Genomic DNA, 7,988 nt, shown 5'->3' with positions numbered 1-7,988 from the left:
AAATCACAATAAACGACAATAAATTACAACAGATATATCTTAAAAACAAAATAAAAATAAAACACACGGAAAAGTCAGGAGTCGTGCTCCGCTCTGACTAGAAGGCCAGAGAGAAGAAATGTGTTTTTAGTTTAGTTTTAAAACCCCCTAGGGTCTGGGCCGACCTCACATGGAGGGGCAGAGTGTTCCAGAGCCTAGGGCCAGCTGCTGCGAAGGCTCGGTGTTAGCTTTTAGCTAACACCGCTAACTAGCTTTTAGCAGTTAGCTTTGCTAGCTTAGCTACAGATGGCGTCGAATTTATGTTCAAGCACCTGAAGGCGTTAATAATGCATTTTGATGGTGAGGTGACCGGTGTTATAAGTAAACCGAGCCAGAAATATAACGCTATAACTTTACACACAGCATTGATTGGGATATGACAAAGTTGCAGCTGTGTTGAAACTTAGCCTTGAAACTTAGCCTTGACTTGTATTTTTACAGGACAGCCTTGTCCGATGTTGGGTTGGGCAGAGCCGCAGTTCATCTATTGGCCGATAGGCGATGACTGCAGAAAGGAGCAATTTCCATAGACCCTCATGTTAAAATGCCCAACTTTACAGCAGAAATAAACATGTTTCTACCCCTGGATGCAATAAAAATTATTCGGGATATAGTTAGATTCCACATTCAGGATTATTAATTGTTGAGTGAATTGTTTTATAACGCGACCCTTTTATTTATATTAGGTCTTAATGTTTTTGCATAAATTAGGGCGTGGTCACTTTGATGGACAGGTAGGTGCCTCACTGTCCACTCTGCTAGGCTACAACGTTAGCTAGTTGTAGTTACTGTACTTGACCCTTTAGCCGTGTTCGTGGTGATTGTGCCTTTTAGGGAATGTTGTTACAATTACCAGACAATAAAATGTCGTGCTGTGCGGTTGATGGTACTAACAGAACTTCCAAGAAGTCTACTCTCAGCTTTTTTCGGTGAATAAAATGATAATATTATACATGTTAGCAGGTGTTTGTGTGCTTGTTAGCTTAGCTTGTTATGTAGCTTATTAGCCAGCTAAGGACATAACCATTTATACATGTGTGTATATACACTCCGCCGGCCGGAGCTAACGGAGCGTCCCGGAGCCCCCTGCGGCTCCGTTAGCTCCGGGCGGTGGAGTCCGGCGTTATAACTGGAGATCAAGGAATGCAGCGAAGCGCGGACTTGGTTCGCCTGCAGCCCGCTGTAGTATTAGCAAAATAAATTATGTTGAACAAGGCTTATTAAGCTGAACATCGTGTTTCAACACCAATCATTTTTATTTTATTAACGTGATGACAAGCATTAAGAATAACAACAATTAGCTAATTATCTTGCAGATTGTCTCGTTTGATTATGAATGTGTTTATATAGTGGAACTACACTGTTTTATCAAAACCAAAATGCCACGCAGTAACTTGGTATGCATGTATTTCAGCAGGTGCAACGTAGATGACATTTACCAACTCATGCGTTATTAAGTGAATATGGCATTAAAACACCTAAGCTTTTTGACTGTCACATTTTTACATTTCAGCATTGCATCACTAATTTAAGTTCTATGTTTTGCTTGTTAAGCAGTCTGTAACCCTACACACCTAACATATAACTTTTCATGTATGTTTGTATAAAGGTTTCCTTTAGGTGATCCAGACAGGCTGGGCCAGTGGGTGCTGAACATCCGGAGAAATAAATGGACTCCCAAAGTTTCTTCTCGCCTGTGCAGTGAACACTTTGAGAGTCATCACTTCAGCACTGACTCATGGGTACAGATCCTTTTTTTTAAAATAACTTTTATGGTTCAATTTGTAGGTGTCAATTAGGGATGCTCCGATCGATCGATATCGGCCGATACTCACTCTCTGCCGATCGATCGGTGCTCCCTAACAATGCAGATCGCGAGAGCCGATCGCATGACGTAAAATGATGACGTAAAATACATGACACTTTTCTCTGTGTGCGGCAAAACAAGCTCGCCAAAATGGCTTCACGGGTCTGGCAGTATTTTAAGGTGTCCGGAAATGACAATGAAAATAGCGGTATGCAACGTGTGTGAAGCAGAACTCCTGCAGCTCCACCCGCTGTGGACTACACATCTCGATTCTCCGGTGTGGCAGTATTTTGGATTCAAGCCAAATGAACGAGGCAAACCTACAGACTTGAATGAGCCGGGCGGTGTGTCGCATTTGTTTAAAAAAGGTAGTGACAAAAGCAGGCAATACCACACATTTTAAACTACACCTAAAACACAAAACCCCATCCCGTTTTCCCAGCAGGGAGCAAACACGGCAGCTGGAGATGGAGAGCCCTCACCTTCCCGACAGTTTGCAATCAAACATGCATTTGCCCGACAATGCAAACATGTTGGTGTTCCTTGCTCGAAAACTTTGAAATACAGATTTGGATATGGCCTGTTGAGACATCTGGGTCTTTGTCTGGACAGTGGACTGTACACTTGACTGCTGTTTTAAGAGAGAGAGAGAGAGAGAGAGAGAGAGAGAGAGGAGAGAGAGAGAGAGAGAGAGAGAGAGAGAGAGAGAGAGAGAGAGAGAGAGAGAAGAGAGAGAGCGAGAGAGAGAGCGAGAGAGAGAGAGAGAGAGAGAGAGAGAGAGAGCTCTGTTTTCCAGCCTGAGTCTATTTCATTGATTGTTTTGGTTGTGTGTGATTTAATTAATTAGTTTTATTTATTATATATCATTTATATATTTTAATATTATTTCACATTTCATTTGCAATGTTGAATGTTCAATACAAAGTTCAGTTTGAAAGGATGTACTTGAATTATTATTATATATCATCATTATGTCAGTGGTCTAAAATGGTCTGACAACAGTGCCGACAATATTATCGTTTATCGCAATAATGTCCAGGAAAATGTTTCGTCCAACAAAATTAATTATCGTGACAGGCCTAGAAACACGTAATAGTTGAATGGATTAACTGCATAGTTAACATGTTGGCCCTCTATTGTCTTTTATAATGCACTCTTACATTTAAAACAACATTATTCTAAAGAAAGTTGAATATCTACAGACCTCAAAAAGTTATTTTATGTGTTTTTGTTTCTTGTTTTTATTAGGGAAGGAGATGCCTGAAAAACTCTGCAGTGCCATTTACTATTCCACCAACGGCAAAGAACAACCTAGAAGGAAAAGCAGGGTGAGTAACAATGAGGAGGTAGTGGTGAAAACAGTCTGCTGATCAGAGCAATATCATCATGACACAAGACACACCTGAAGAAGCCTGTGTTCAACATCTCGAGCATAATGACGTTCCAACACTCAATGCTTGTGAGGATGTTGGTTTGGGTAGCAGCAGCCTCTGTTCAGTCTTACACCGTACATGTCAACATTCTTCCCAAAGGTCAAGGAATACCATCATAACACCAGAGGGAGCTCCACAAATCATGTAAAACCCAGATTTGGCACAAAAAAGGGGGAATACACGTTTTGATGCCACATCAAGGTGGAACGCTCTTCCCTGTAAAGGAAAGTAAAACTATACTTACCTTCAAAACCTCTCTTAAAGAGCACCTTCGGGGGAAAGCATTGCAAAACTGGCCCCGGTAATGGTACAAATCTCAACCTGTCGTACAATGGACAGCTTCCCCCCCCCATCTATGTATATACTCGCATTTTAGACTCTGTTACTAACTGTATATCTGTAGACTTGGTATGTCTTAAATGTCCGGTTAGGATGTATTAGAACGAAATCTAAAATGAAAATTGTAAATAAGCCATCTGTATGTAAAAAACCACCTGTATGTAAATTGTAAATAAGCCATCTGTATGTCAAATATGTCTTATATGTCTTAAATGATATGATGAATTGGAAATGGGGGACCCTGATGTAAACAAGACGAAAGTCTTTCTCTGGTCTGCATCCCCTTAACAATTGTATGTTTGAGCTGTACTGTACTGTACCCAATATACAAGCTGTTAATACACTTTTCAATCAATCAATCAATCAATCAATCACACCGTGACAACGCAGCTGGCTCTCTGAGTGATCACTGCTTCATTGTCAAAAAGATAGAACAGAAGGTCACCTGCATGCCTTGCTCACATGCACTGACATCAGCTGACTCTGTGCATCCATTTGTAACTTTGAAGAACAGAGGTGGCCTACAGAAACCATCAGCAGGCATCGCTTCAGAGACGAGAGACTCCAGCAGCTCCACCCTCTCCTCTCTCTCTCTCTCTTCCTCTCCAATATGCAGCATCCTCCAGTGATGAAGGCTGCTTTCCTGCAGGATCAATAATCATGCTAGAATATTCTGAGCATCAGATAATGAGAGGTGAGGGTCAGCCGACCTCAGTGACCGTGTGAGTGTGTATGGTTTTAAAAGATCTGCCAGGTACGGTGGGGCTAAACCGTTTAGGGCTTTGTATGCAAACAATAACATTTTAAATCGTATTGAAAAGGAATCTAACTTCGATACAACCAACGTTAATATCTAGGCCGTCTCCGATACCGAACTCCGGTGCTCATCAGGCTCCGGTGAACGGCGTCCAATCTTTTTAGGACTAAACCCTCCGGAATCTACACGCAAGATCAACGTAATCTGCTTAGGGGGGCGTCTACAGCGTGGCGTCTACAGCGTGGCGTCTACAGCGTGGCCTCTACAGCGTGGCGTCTACAGCGTGGCGTCTACAGCGTGGCGTCTACAGCGAGGCGTCTACAGCGTGGCCTCTACAGCGTGGCCTCTACAGCGTGGCGTCTACAGCGTGGCGTCTACAGCGTGGCCTCTACAGCGTGGCCTCTACAGCGTGGCGTCTACAGCGTGGCCTCTACAGCGTGGCCTCTACAGCGTGGCGTCTACAGCGTGGCGTCTACAGCGTGGCCTCTACAGCGTGGCGTCTACAGCGTGGCGTCTACAGCGTGGCCTCTACAGCGTGGCCTCTACAGCGTGGCCTCTACAGCGTGGCGTCTACAGCGTGGCCTCTACAGCGTGGCGTCTACAGCGTGGCGTCTACAGCGTGGCGTCTACAGCGTGGCGTCTACAGCGTGGCGTCTACAGCGTGGCCTCTACAGCGTGGCGTCTACAGCGTGGCGTCTACAGCGTGGCCTCTACAGCGTGGCCTCTACAGCGTGGCCTCTACAGCGTGGCCTCTACAGCGTGGCCTCTACAGCGTGGCCTCTACAGCGTGGCGTCTACAGCGTGGCGTCTACAGCGTGGCGTCTACAGCGTGGCTTCTACAGCGTGGGCCTCTACAGCGTGGCGTCTACAGCGTGGCGTCTACAGCGTGGCGTCTACAGCGTGGCCTCTACAGCGTGGCGTCTACAGCGTGGCCTCTACAGCGTGGCGTCTACAGCGTGGGCGTCTACAGCGTGGCCGTCTACAGCGTGGCGTCTACAGCGTGGCCTGTCTACAGCGCTGGCGTCTACAGCGTGGCGTCTACAGCGTGGCGTCTACAGCGTGGCTCTACAGCGTGGCGTCTACAGCGTGGCGTCTACAGCGTGGCCGTCTACAGCGTGGCGTCTACAGCGTGGCGTCTACAGCGTGGCCGTCTACAAGCGTGGCCTCTACAGCGTGGCGTCTACAGCGTGGCGTCTACAGCGTGGCGTCTACACGTGGCGTCCTACAGCGTAGGCGTCTACAGCGTGGCCTCTACAAGCGTGGCCTCTACAGCGTGGCCGTCTAACAGCGTGGCGTCTACAGCGTGGCCTCTACAGCGTGGCCTCTACAGCGTGGCCTCTACAGCGTGGCGTCTACAGCGTGGCCTCTACAGCGTGGCCTCTACAGCGTGGCGTCTACAGCGTGGCCTCTACAGCGTGGCCTCTACAGCGTGGCGTCTACAGCGTGGCCTCTACAGCGTGGCCTCTACAGCGTGGCGTCTACAGCGTGGCGTCTACAGCGTGGCGTCTACAGCGTGGCCTCTACAGCGTGGCCTGAAGCGTGAAGCTGCGTGAAGCTGCTGGGACTCCCAGCAGCTTCTACTGAAGCCTTCAGAGTAAATCACCAGAACGCCGACACCTCATCTCCACCGCTCCCATGTTTTCTTTTGTGTTGCCATAAGTTAGTGTCTCTGCGTTTGTGCGCTGGGCGAATGCTAATGCTAATAATGCTAATGCCAGCAAATACAATGGCGGCTCTACAAAACTTTCAGAGTTTTACAGGGTGTGGTTAGCAATTCGCCCAGCCAATCAGAAATTGGTACTTTTTTCTCCCAGGAAAGTACCATCTCTCAGCGAGCACTAAAAATGGGGGTAAAAGTTCTCGGCACTAAGTTCTCTTTTTGGCGTGAATGCAAAATAAGACGTACTAACGGAACTAAACGGGAAAAGTACGGGGAAAAGTACTCCGGTGTGAACGCGCCTAATAAGGACAGCTTGTCTCTACGATTCGCTGGCCCAGGAAGTTGATTCGACCCTTTGCGCAGGCCGCCTGCGTCCTGTGCTTCATTGTCTTCGTACCCGCTGTACCCGCTCTCCAGGTGTCAAAAACCACAAGCGCCTTTTCAGAATGGGAGCTGGAACTTTTACGCTTTTATTGCACCATCTAGAATGTTTAGTGTGCATAGCTCAAACGTTCAGGATGTTCTGTCTAGTTTCACATGAAAAGACATTATGGAAACCTGTGTGTGTGTGTGTGTGTGTGTGTGTGTGTGTGTGATCCATACATTAATGAGGATCTGCAGAAGTGATGTTTCTCACACAAACAAACCTGAGGAGAAGACAAGAAATGCATGTGAAATAACCTGAAGGGTTGTTTCTGTGTGTCTACAGTGTGTGTGTGTGTGTGTGTGTGTGTCTACAGTGTGTGTGTGTAGCAGTTTCTCTCTCCAGGGAAATCTGCCGGCCTCTGCAGCATCGACGACACACCCTGCAGAGAATATATCAATAAATAAAAACACACATACATATATATATACGTGTATATATATATGTATATATATATATATATATATACACACACAGGCCTGTGTGTGGTCCTCAGGAGGAGCTGCAGCTCAGTGATTCATGACACCAAATATGTGTAATTATGTAGAAACTGAGTCCAGGTCTCAGTCGACAGCGAGTGGAGGTACCGTGTGTGTGTGTGTGTGTGTGTGTGTGTCTACAGTGTGTGTGTGTGTGTGCAGCCTCTACTTTAAGATGTACACACAGAGACACAGAGACAGGCGTTGTAGTGAAACCGTGTTTCTTTATTCACACCATTTTCTACTCCAGCTATGTTAGAAGTTAACATACGTGTCAATCCTCTATTCCTATGACCTCTCATCCGTCTGTACACACTATATAAAAAGGTTATAATATGTTTAGAAACTGGAGGGTGGAGGATCAACATGTCTCCTTCTCCTCCACCCTCTGGTATTTTTTCATGAAACAAAAGACATGTTGAAGGCGTTATCCCCGCGGCCTGCAGGCATTAAAGCGTGACACACACCTGCTAACAACACGACACAATACACTCCAGAGTTTAAGCATTTCATAGAAACAAAAGAGAAGAAGATATTTACAGTGAGGTAAAACACATTGGTCTTTAAGAGGAGGTATTTGTGACCTTTTTAATATGTTAATTATGCTCTTTAGTTTCTCAGGACGACGTCTAGAAGCAGACATCGAAGCAGACAACCATGCAGAGAGGCACCAGATAACCATGAGAAAGCTTTGATGCTACGCTGCAGCTGACCCCACTTCCTGTGTGTCACCTGATGGAGGCCCACTTCCTGTGTGTCACCTGATGGAGGGCCCCCTGCTGGGCGGAGGCTGCCCCCCCCTCACAGTGTGTGGATCTGCTCGCATAGATAGGTGTGTTCGATGCAGCTTTGCATAACGAGAGTACATTCACAGCTGAGTGAGGATAATATTCTGCTGCTGGCATAGATAGATAAACCCTCCACATTCAGGCCCTCCATCTCAACCCAAAGAGTACTTTAATAACTCGTTAACTCCATCTAAGGATTCAAACCCAGGAGAACGAGTCAGACGAGGATCAGATGTAGAGAACGTCACATCGTCTGCATGCA

The sequence above is a fragment of the Trematomus bernacchii genome, unplaced genomic scaffold (assembly GCF_902827165.1).
Source record: "Trematomus bernacchii unplaced genomic scaffold, fTreBer1.1, whole genome shotgun sequence".
In the NCBI taxonomy this organism is placed as follows: Eukaryota; Metazoa; Chordata; class Actinopteri; order Perciformes; family Nototheniidae; genus Trematomus; species Trematomus bernacchii.
This window is presented reverse-complemented; position numbering follows the sequence as displayed.